Consider the following 12,099-nt stretch of genomic DNA (forward strand, 5'->3'; position numbering starts at 1 on the left):
TTTCTAGTTTGGACATAAGTTAATAATTTTATTTTAATCACATCTCATAAAAAACAGCACTCTTAACTTCTCAAATTCTAGGAAAAGTTTGTCATGGAATCCAAGCGTCACTTGTCAACACAACTGGGAGCAGGAATGAAGGTGGGTGTGTGTGTGTGTGTGTGTGTGTGTGTGTGTGTGTGTGTGTGTGTACTGGGGGAGGGGGAGCGATGAAGCACACTGCCCTATCCCAGGCTGGATCAGAAGGACAGATTTTGAAAGTCATTGCTCCAGGATAGGAGAAAGTTTACCAAAGGTTACCGTGCAGGTCTTACAACATTCTTCTCCCTTATTACTCTGTTGAATTTGGGATTTTTTTTTTTTTGGTGGGGCAATGAGGGTTAAGTGACTTTTCCAAGGTCACTTTGCTAGTAAGTGTCAATTGTCTGAGGCTGGATTTGAACTCAGGTCCTCCTGAATCCAGAGCCTGTGTTTTATCCACTGAGCCACCTAGCTGCCCCTTATTACTGTTAATAATAATGGCTTGTGTGCATATAGTGTATTATGATTTGCAAAGCACTTTTAAATAGACTATTTCATTTACAAACACACCTAGACTCCAGAAAGTCAGAGCACAGAAGTACAAGGTCCCAAGTGAAATTCTTAGTATGTCCTTGTCTCTAAAAAAGGCAGAAAATCTTCTCTTTAACTCAGTTTACCAAAAAAATTCTCATTTCTATACAATCTAGTAAATCGTCAGTGATTTGGAATAATTATAGGGAAGGTCAGTTTGAATGAACAAAAGCCATACATTTTAGAACTTCAAAGTATTCTTAGAGAAACTCCTGGTAGAGGATCAAAGATTTGGAGTTGGAAAAGTCCCTTAGAAAGGACAACTAGTCCAACCATGTCCTTGTTATATTATCCTTCGTTATTTCTGATTGGTCTCCTTCCTCAAATCTCAGCCCACTCTCCACTCATCTGCCAAAGAGATCTTCCTAAAGTGAAGGTCTGACGATGTCACCAGTGACATGGGAGCTGGTTTTGGGGGGCTAGTCCATCCAAAGAATTGGCAGGCTCACAGCAAATCTTGTAAAATAGAGATATTTTTTAGGAGAGAGAAATACATGGCCAGGAGACAGTAAAATAGAGACTATCCCCCGGAATGGAAGGAGAATTGACCTTTTATACATTTCAGACAAAGAAGGCTCTGTGTCAAGTAAGGAGATTGCAAAATAACTGGGGAGGGGATGTTTTGGGGGTTGAGTGATGAGCTATCAGTCACACATCTTGTTGATGTACAAAAAAATCCATATCTCGAATGTATGGAACTTGCATATTGTCCTTGCAGACCTTGATATGCTTATCGATATTTCCATCATAGATAGAAATGTCTATAAATATCCCAAGGTCTGCAGGACCCCTGGTCCATGTGTCCTGGCAACATCACATTCCTAAGGTGGGAAACAGGGATTGTTTTTTATTTTGGAAATCTTTGGTTTCAGTGTCTAAATTTTAAGGATTGTTTTTCACTCTGCTAAAGTTTAAGGCCCAAGTTTCTTAGGGTCTGCATCCCACCACAACCAGCACCTCCCTACTCAATAACCTCCAGGGGCTCCCTACATCCTTCAGAATCAATTCTACAATTCTCTGTCTAGCTTTGAAAACCCTTCTCCAACTGGCCCCTTTCTAGCTTTCCAGTCTTCTTACTCTTTTTTTTCTCCTTCGCATACTACTCTGAGCCAGTCACACTGGCCTACTTTCCATCCCTTGCATGTCATGCCCCTCCCCAATCTGTGCCTTTTCGCTGTCTGTCTCTCTTCTCACTTCCACCCCTTGGCTTCTTTCAAGATTCAGTACAAATACCACTTTCCACAAGAAGATTCTCCCAGTCCCTCCCTTCCCCTCAGCTAGATGACCTCCCATTTACACTGTATGTATCTTGTGTGTACATAGTTGTTCGCAACTACTAGAATCTGAGCTTCTTGAGGGTGGGAACCATCCATGCTTTTGCCTCTTTTTTTTTAATCTCCAGAGCCTAGCAAAGTGCTTGGTAAATTGATTGACTGACCACAATAGATTGACTCTGACACTAGGTTACCAAAAAAAAAAAAAAGTATTGCCCTTGTAAAGGTGTGGCATTAATGAATAAATAAAAACCATTTATAGCAACCTCAACATTTAAGTGCCTACTATGTGCCAAGCATAATACTAAGCCCTGGGGATACAGTAAGAGGCAAAAGACAGTCCTAGCCCTTAAGTAGCTTACAATCTAATTGGGGAGGCAACATGTGAACAAATATTGACAAAATGAGCTGTGTCCAGGATAAATAGGAAATAATAATAGAGGGAAGGAACTGGGATTAAGAGTGGTTAAGAGAGGGCAGCTAGGTGGCGCAGTGGATAGAGCACCGGCCCTGGAGTCAGGAGTACCTGAGTTCAAATCCGGCCTCAGACACTCAACATTTACTAGCTGTGTGACCCTGGGCAAGTCACTTAACCCCAATTGCCTCACTAAAATAAAAAAATAAGTAAAAGAGTGGTCAAGAGAGAAGGGAAGCTAGGTGGCGCAGTGGATAGAGCACGGGCCCTGGATTCAGGAGGACCTGAGTTCAAATCTGACCTCAGACACTTTACACACTTACTAGCTGTGTGACCCTGGGCAAGTCACTTAACCCCAGTTGCCTCACCAAAAAAAAAAAAAAAAAGAGTGGTTAAGAGGGGCAGCTAGGTGGCACAGTGGATAAAGCACCAGCCTTGGATTCAGGAGGACCTGAGTTCAAATCTGAAGTCAGACACTTAACACTCACTAGCTGTGTGACCCTGGGCAAGTCACTTAACCCCAATTGCCTCACCAAAAAAAAAAAAAAAGAGTGGTTAAGAAAGGTTTCCTGTAGAAGGTGGAACTTTAGTTGGGACTTAAAGGAAGCCAGGGAGGTCAATAGTTGGAGTGCGAGAGGGAGAGCCAGAGAAAATAAAAATGCCCTGAGCCAAGGATCAGAGGTTTAGAGCAAGAAGGGACCTCATAGGCCACCTAGTCCAAACCCTTCATTTTACAGATGAGGAACCGGGGACCCAGAGAGGTCAAGGAACTTGTTCAAAGTCATCCAGGTAGTCGGTTGTTCATCTGGCACTAACATATCACAACAGCAACCTAACCAATTCCAGGCCTCTGCTTACTACTTGTATTTGTATGCTCAAGTGTGTGAAAATTCCCCTTTCAGACTTGTTTTCATTCTCAGTGAAAGGCCTGGCTTCTTTCACAGAGCTCAGCTTCAGTTAGAAGGACAATAAATCTGGATTCGTGAAGTACTCATTAATGAAGTTTCCCTTGGGCTTTTCTACAACAACAACAACAAAAAGGAAAAAATCCCTTGGAGAAGAGGCATTTGATTATATAATTAGGCCCTAGGTTGTGTGAATTTCGTGTATTTTTCACTTTACATTTTCAGTAACATTTAAAATTACCCTTCAAACAATCTCCACAGCCCTTGGGTGTAACTTGGGATCATCCTCACATTTTCACCTAACTACAAAATGTTCACTGGCTTTTCCCACCCTGCGTCACCAACGACAACTTTATTCTCTTTTAACCAATGTCATGAGAGGCAGATCTTGGAAATAGGAAGACCCAGGTTCAAATCCTGTCTCTGATACCTACCACCTATGTGTCCTAGAGCAAGTGATATATAGCAAAGCTTCTTAAACCCCATATGTGGTTGTGTAACTGAATGTCAGGGTTACAAAAAAATCAACAGTAAAAGGTTATGTATACTGATTTTATATACCTATATATGTGGGATCATGTGAAAATTTCTAGGGTGAGGGGTCAGCCAGGTGGCACAGTGGATAGAGCACCAGCCCTGGATTCAGGAGGACCTGAGTTCAAATCTGACCTCAGACACTTGACACTTACTAGCTGTGTGACCCTGGGCAAGTCACCTAACCCTCATTGCCCTACCAAAAAAAAAATATATATATATATATATATATATATATATATATATATATATATATACATATATATATTCTAGGGTGAAAAGGAGTCTTGGGTGGAAAAATTTTAAGAAGCCCTGATCTAGAGCACATGATTTATGGCAACATTCCTTGGGCTCCAGTGTACTCACATGGAAAATGAGGGGATTAGACAAGGTGATCTCTGAGGTCTCTTCTAGCCCTATCTGTAACACTAGAATCTTATCAGTTCCCAAGCAGCTTTCTGTCTATAATTTCAGACCACTTGTTTGATCTGCAATTGTGAAGAAAGTTTACACACACACACACACACACACACACACACACACACACACACACACACACAAGTCCCCAAAGTCAGTGCCATTTTAAGCTCTGGAAACCCCTAGGTGGTACAGTGGATAGAGCTCTGGGCCTGGAGTCAGGAAAACTTGAAAGTTCAAATCTGACCTCAGACATTTACTAGCTGTGTGATCCTGGGCAAGTCGCTTTAATCTCAGTTTTCCCATCTATAAAATGGGCATAATAGCACTTACCACCATCAACAAAAATGAAGAAATTGGAAGAAGGGGTGGGTTTAGGGTAAAGATAATAAATTCAATTTTAGCTATGTTTAGTTTGAGGTACCATTAAGATATTCAAGTGGAAATGCCCAGCATGGAGCTGGAAATGGGATGCTGAGATGTGAGAAATAATATATGATAAAGTTATGGTGTAACCTTTTGTTTATCAAAATATGGAATTGATGGACAAGTCTTTGTTTTGCTTTATAGAGATTTATGCAGTAGTAGTATATAGATTGCTACAACCTTAAAGCAAACCTACAATTTGAGTTTGAGATCATTGGACTAGATGATTGAAACCCTATGGGAGAGAGTCCCTGAAATGCTAAGACACAGTGTGGTCGGAATGATTTGATTTTCCAGAACCAAGAACTGAACTAAACAATTTCTGAGGATGACAAGATGTTTCTTGGAAAACTGAAAGTGAAATAAAGTTTCATGTTAGCCAGGCGAATGGAATGTCAGAACGCTTTGATATCTACTGATAGTACAAAGAAACGGATTTTTTAGTATTGTACAATGTGATTTTTCTTTTAACTTTATCATTTGTAGAAACTGATCTTCATAAAAGAACTAAACCTTGGGTATAGCATCTGGAGGCCCATGTCTGCTCATTTTGAAATATCAATTCACGAAAGCTCTTCTAATAATGAGGACATCAGTTTCTCAGAATGCAATTTTTGTGTGCTGAGTCCTCTGGAAATTCAGTTAATCAATCTACCCAAATGGAGCCATCCAATGGATTTTAACTAGTCAAACAAAAAGTTGTGGCAGAATTAACCCTACCATTCCTTTAACTTATCCCATTTTGCCAGCAATTTGAAATAAAAATGAAAATAAGGAGAGACTTTTATCATGAAGATAGGAAAATATATTTCCTCTAAGTCATAGCAGAGGTTGAATGACTATTAGGGATAACGTAGAAACGTTTTCTGCATTATGTAGAAGCTTGAGCAAGATGGAGGGTCCTTCCAACTCTGACTTTGGTAGTTCTATGCTCACCACACAAAGTACTTTCCCTACTTTTGTGAAAACCAGTCACTGATAGTCTCTAAGCTGTCAGGTCAAAAACATCAGAACACAACACAAAACGTCTTGGGGGCAGATAGGTGGCACAGTGGATAGAGAGCACTCACTGGGCTTGGAATCAGGAAGATTACTCTTGGTGAGTTCAAATTCAACCTCACTTACTAGCTGTGTGACCCTGGGAAAGTCACTTAACCCCATTTGCCTCATTTTCCTCATCTGTAGAATGAGCTGCAGAAGGAAGTGGCAAACCACTCCAATATCTCTGCCAAGAAAACCCCAAATGGGGTCACAAAGCATCAGAGATGCCCAAAACAACTGAAAAACAAAAAGAAGGAGGGAGGAGATGATGACTAAGGAGAAGTCTAGCTTTGAATCCATGATCCTACAAGAACACAATAGAAAGTATTCTGAAGTGGAGGCAGGGCAATGAATATTCTGATTTTGCAGCACTAAATTCTGGAGATCTTTATTTAAATTTGCCTTTATTTTTAATCTAGATGTGTGAATTCATCAGTACAGTAATCTTCACCCTACCCCACCCAGCTCCCTCTGGCCTGAGGCCACTAGTCTGGGATCCCATAGCCAATATGCAAGGGGTTATGGAAGCCACATCTTCCCAATGACCAAGGCTGGCCCTTTATCTACTAAGGCAAGCTGTGTCTCAGGTTCTCATCTAACTGCTTCCTTTGAATCTACACAAGGAAGACTCATTAAGACTTTCTACTGGTTTCCAGGAATTCATCCAGTTAAAAATTCAATAGAGCTATTTCTTCTTCCAGAAATCCATGTGGAGGAAATTCCTGCTATTAAATTCTACCATTAAATCACATACCACTTAAAGAAAAGTTTTGCCTCCCCCCCAAAAAAAGTTATCAGAACACCTAACAGGAGTTCTCCTCCCTTCCTTCTAAGTCACCAAACCAAGGAAGGGATTTTCATGAATTTATAACAAAGATAACAGACATTTCTATTTCCTGTTTCCCCTGCCACTTCCCAGTACTACTTTCTACATTTGTTTTGTTTTGAAGCCAAACTATTGGGAAGGAAATTTCCTCTATGAAAGCAATTTAGATTGTTCAACAGTTCTGAGTTTTAGCAAGTTGCTTGGGTGTCACTGGGAGGTGAAGGCCAAGAAAATATGTAACAAAGACCTACATGGAGAATATGTAACATATACTACTAGCACCCACATATTCAGGCCTCCAAAGTGGCTCTCTATCCACTATCCTATGCTGCCTCTCTTCTTCTAATTTTTTTACATTCACTTTTTTTTTTTGGTGAGGCAATTGGGGTTAAGTGACTTGCCCAGGGTCACACAGCTAGTAAGTGTCAAGTGTCTGAGGTCAGATTTGAACTCAGGTCCTCCTGACTTCAGAGCCAGTACTCTATCCACTGTGCCACCTAGCTACTCCCTCATCTTCTAATTTTTAAAATATGGATCCACCCAAAGGCCCTCCCAAAAAATTATTAGGAAATAAAGCAGTGTTTTGGTAGGCAGTGGCACAGTTTTGTTTTTTAACCTTCATTTCAAAGTGCTTGTTTCTGTCTCATTGAGGTGATATTTCTAGCCCAAAGCCCCAAGCAATTCAGATCCTTACCCTGCCTTTCATAAAATCCCAGAATCTTAGTGGAAAGGGTCCCCAGAGGCCACCTAGTCTTACCAGTATCCTACTGTGACATATCCCCAACATGTGGTCATCCAGCCTTCCCTAAGCAGAGGTTCTCAAGCTTTTTTGTATCCTGGATCCCCCTGGTAATCTGATGATGCCTAGCAATCCCTTCTCAGAATGATGTTTTTAAATGAATAGAATAAAATTAGATAGAATTACATAGATACAGATTTCACGATTATATAGAATTATGAAGTGTAACAGTACTTTGGCACCTGCCCTCATCACCTAAAATAGAGGCACCCCCAGTAATCACTGTCCCAAAAGGAATTCAATTATATTGGAAAACAATTAACAAATTTAAAAAATCAAACCTTCCTAGACTCCAGTTTAAAAATCCCTGCCTAAAAGTCTTCTACCATGTGAGACACCTAGTGACCATATATAAACCCTCAAAGTTTGGACAGTGACTCGAAGGCCTCCAGTTCCCTTTATTAATCTATGATTTCTCTTCCATCCCTGGATTTGCTAAACCATTTGAGGGGCTGTTTGGGGTGGTACCACCTGCTGGGATAACTTCCAAGGTAAGTGACTACCTGATACAGGTGTGCAACTTCCTTTTGGCTTCCAACAATGGAGTAGGGCAGGAGAGGATACACACATTTTGGACCAAATTTCTTGTTTATTGCAGAGCCAACCTATGTTTCCTTTTCTTAATGTGATGAAAAGATTTGTGGCATTTTAGACCTGGGAGGGATGTTCTGTCATCCAGTCCAACCTTCTCCTCTGGCCTCCCTGATCAAACTCCCCTTCCTGATGAGATCTGCCTGGTTAATAACTGCAGAAACTTCATAAATCAGCAGGCTACATATTAGAGAGGAAAGAGCACTGGGAAGTGTCAGCAGAAGACTGAGGCTCAACTCTTGGTTCTGCCACTTATTACAAGTCTGGCCTTGGACCTATCTGGGCCTGAACTTCCTCATCTGTAAAATGGAGGTGTGGGTTTAGATGATCACTAAGGTCGCTTCCAACTTGGAATCTATGGCCTAAAGATGATAATGACTCTTTCCAAGACATCATCCAATGGCTCTCTTTTGCAGTAGAATCTTTCAAGCACAAGGATACTGGTCTTTTTCCCCCCTCAATTTTTTTTTTGTTTTTGTGGGGTTATGGGGGGTTAAGTGACTTGCCCAGGGTCACACAGCCAGTAAGTGTCAAGTGTCTGAGGCTGGATTTGAACTCAGGTACTCCTGAATCCAGGGCCGGTGCTTTTATTCACTGCGCCACCTAGCTGCCCCCTTCCCCTCTCAGTTTAAGATCATTGGCCATTAGTCCTAACCAAGGATATACAATTTCTTGACATCCATTTTAACTCTATGATTCTGTGGGAGGGTCTGTGACTACACAAGGGAGGTAAAAAAAAAATTGGAGAACTCCTGTCCTGGCTTGCATTCCATAATAACTATGGCCAGTACTTTGGCCTGAATTCTCAGAACTTGGCCACACAGGGATATAATTAGGTATTCAGGTATGAGGGAAAATTCAGTTGAGGGAAAGTGGGATTCAGGGGACAGCACACTCAATTTGATGTAGTGACATTGGGCAAGGGAGTGACATCCCCAGGAGAGTTCAGATGTGTTAAAGCAATGGAAAGTGGGGTAAGACGCTGAGGGTATAAGGAGTGGTTACAATGTGTAGGGCAGGGGCAACAGAGGGTCTTCATATATGTAGCCTAAATAACCACTGTAAGGAAGAAGTTCCTTCTCAGTTTGGTGCCTAGGAACAAAAACGTAATTGCCTTGCCCTATTTCTGATTGTGGGTAGAGCTAGCATGTGATGACCACTACATGCCTACCTGGACATGACTGTCTTTTTTCCTCACTCCTCTAAATCTTTAATATCGGTCTCTATCTATTTGGGTACTTCTCTGCAGCCTACAAAAACTCTCCTGATCTCCCCCAACAACCCTCACTAGATCCTACCCCATTTGCTATAACCTTGCTTCTCCTCTCCTTTTAGGCTAAACTCCCTGAAAAAAAACATGAGTATGTGGTGCTTCTACCTTCTTCTCACTCTCTTCTCAATGCTCTGCATTATGTTCTCATTCAAATGAGAATGCCCTCTCCAATATTACCAATGATCTCTTCATTGTCAAATGTAATCCTTTTCTTATCCTTCTCCTGCAGTATGTCACTGTTGCTCACCTTCTCTTCCTGAATAATCTCAATTCTTCTCCTGTCTTCTTTTCTGGATCTTCATTTATAGTATGCCCACTAATTTTTATTTTTCTTTGTCTCTGCCTCTCTGCCTGGAGTCAGAAAGACCTGAGTTCAAATCCAGATTCAGACACTTACTAGTTGTGTGGCCCTGGCCAAATCACTTAATCCTATTTGCCTCAGTTTCCTCATTTGTAAAATGAGCTGGAAAAGGAAATGGTAAACCATTCTAGTATCTTTGCCAAGGAAATCTCAAATGGGGTGACAGAGACAGACACAACTGAAATGACTGAACAACAAAGTTTGCTCAGGACCTGCTCACAGTCTTTGAGTGTGTGGCAGCTAAGCCCGAATGCCTATTTACTGGGAAATGTGCTGTTGTCCATGGTGTCTAATGTGGGAATGAGGAGGAAGAAAAAGCATTCAATTCAAGTTGAAGTTATATAAAAAAAGAGAGAGAGAGAGAGTTTCCTTGGACTCACCCAAGTAGTCTGTCTCTCAAAATCTAGTGAGGAACAAGAAAATGAAATTGAGCTGTCCTGGTTTTCGCTGGAGCTACCCTCCCTCTTTTCCTTCCTCCCTCTTGGAAACATTGCTGCCACTTGTTACAAGAAACAATACTCCCTTTTGTCTTCCAACTTCTCTACCTCATTGCCAGGAAGAGACGGCTGTGTTGTGTCCAGGGGAACAACTGCACTGCATGAGTCCTTAGTCAGTTTACAGCTTCTTCCCCACCCCACCCCCGCCCCCCTTCATCTAAAATATCTTGCTATTTTGGACAGGAGGGCACTGGGCTCGTTCAAAATAATATCACATACAGCAGAAGACTCACTAGGTGAAATTTAACCTTTGTTCTTTGAGGAAGAGCTGACATTTCCATGACAAGACCAACAATTTGGGAAGGCAGGAGGAAGCTCAGCCCAATCAATCCCACCCATAGAAGTCAATGCTAAATTATTCATTGAAGGATTAATCAGGTTCTCTGCTTTCTCCCTCAACATTATGGTCCTGTGACTGATTCCCTACTCTTCAGTATTTTTCCTAGGTGGAAATTCATCAAGGAAAAAGAATGAAATAAAAATGAAAAACCGTTCCTTTACTCTTTGTTCATAGCTCTCCCTCTTGAAATTACTTTGCCCATAATTGATACTTACTTCTGTACATGTTATAGTCTCCCCAATAGAATATAAGCTCTTTGAGGACAGGAACCATTTTGTTTTTTTTCTTTGTTGCCCAAGTGTCTTCCACATAGTAGGTGCTTAATAACTGTCTGTTGAATCTAACGGATATAAATGGCAAAAAGCCTCAGTGGGGGAGGTTAGACGGACTGATTAGAGGCAGTATGTCTGTAAAGTTATAATTTATAGATAGATTTTGATTATGTATGCTCTCTTAGCCTCCTGCCATTGTCATGAATAATTAAGAATCCCATGCACAAGAAAAACCTTCTTTGAAATCAACCTGTTTATATTTGTCAAGTGATTGAATGAATATTACAGAATACTGTCAACACAGCAGTTCATGGTAGCCCTGCTGTGTCTGTAGCAAAAGAATTTTGGTTCACTGTTACAAAATGACAGGTATCCAGTCCCTGTTATCCACAAAGAGAGATCTTATTTATAGCTGAGAGGCCCAGGATTTTGTCTAGCTGATTCTTTTAGAATGGATCAAGGTTTAGGAGTTGCTCGCCTCCCCAAAACTTGAGTTATTATGTTATGCTGTGTCCTATAACTAACATTAGTTTAACCCATGTCAGTATTAACCCCTAATTGTTAGTCTCTTTGACTACAGGGAAAAACCATGGGGGCAATGTCTTTAAATTCTAACTGTGACATTTAAATAGTTCCAGGGACATAATTTCTGGGTAGTCATTTTTTTTTTTGTGGGGCAATGGGGGTTAAGTAACTTGCCCAGGGTCACACAGCTATTAAATGTCAAGTGTCTGAGGCCGGATCTGAACTCATATCCTCCTGAATCCAGGGCTGGTGCTTTATCCACTGTGCTACCTAGCTTCCCCCAAGGCTAGCATTTTTGATATCCTTTTGTTATGGGCCCAGGCCACTCCAGAAGTTCTCTGGGGCACATCAAAGAACCTTCTCCTTGAGAAACTAAACCAGAGGACAGATACACGCCTAGAGAGATAAGCAGAACCAGTTTGGACAGAGCTAGCCCTTCGTTCTAGTCCCTCAACCCTGGGATGATAAGATTAGGTGTGGCTGCTTTCTTTGTGTCCTGAAGAGATGGCTTGGGAGATCTGCAGCCACCCCTCACCCAAGTCCTCCAGCCACCACCAGTATGGGATGGTCCTCCCTCACTAAGGAACTTTCCACAGTCAGATGGTCACCCCCATCAGTCCTCTATAAAAGTACCTGCCAGTCTCCTGCTCGAGGAGATTGGTATCATAGAGCCACTCTATGCCTTTCTCCCCATGAGAAGTGCAAGGATTTCTCTTGCTTTCCCTTCCCTTCCCTTCCCTTCCCTTCCTCAGCCCCAAAATAAACTACTATCTTATTCTAACTGCTTTTGTGTGCAAGAGGGTGTAATTCTTTAAAGAGGAATTCCTAAGGACCCCAAACCTCTAACCCCTAACCCCTACCCAGATCCCCTATCCCTTACCCCATTTTCCCCATGACACTTTTTTTTGGTTGTTTTTTTGGTGAGGCAAATGGGGTTAAGTGACTTGCCCAGGGTCACACAGCTATTGTTAAGTGTCTGAGGCTGGATTTG

At 41.5% G+C, this 12,099-nt stretch overlaps 1 protein-coding gene across 1 annotated transcript in view; it reads right to left on the reverse strand.

Moving 5' to 3' along the window:
* SETD7 (SET domain containing 7, histone lysine methyltransferase) overlaps positions 1-12,099 on the reverse strand; it is a 73,040-nt gene that overhangs the window by 41,559 nt on the left and 19,382 nt on the right. The gene's annotated exons all lie outside the window — the stretch shown is intronic.

The sequence above is a fragment of the Dromiciops gliroides genome, chromosome 6 (genome assembly GCF_019393635.1).
Source record: "Dromiciops gliroides isolate mDroGli1 chromosome 6, mDroGli1.pri, whole genome shotgun sequence".
Lineage (NCBI taxonomy): Eukaryota > Metazoa > Chordata > Mammalia > Microbiotheria > Microbiotheriidae > Dromiciops > Dromiciops gliroides.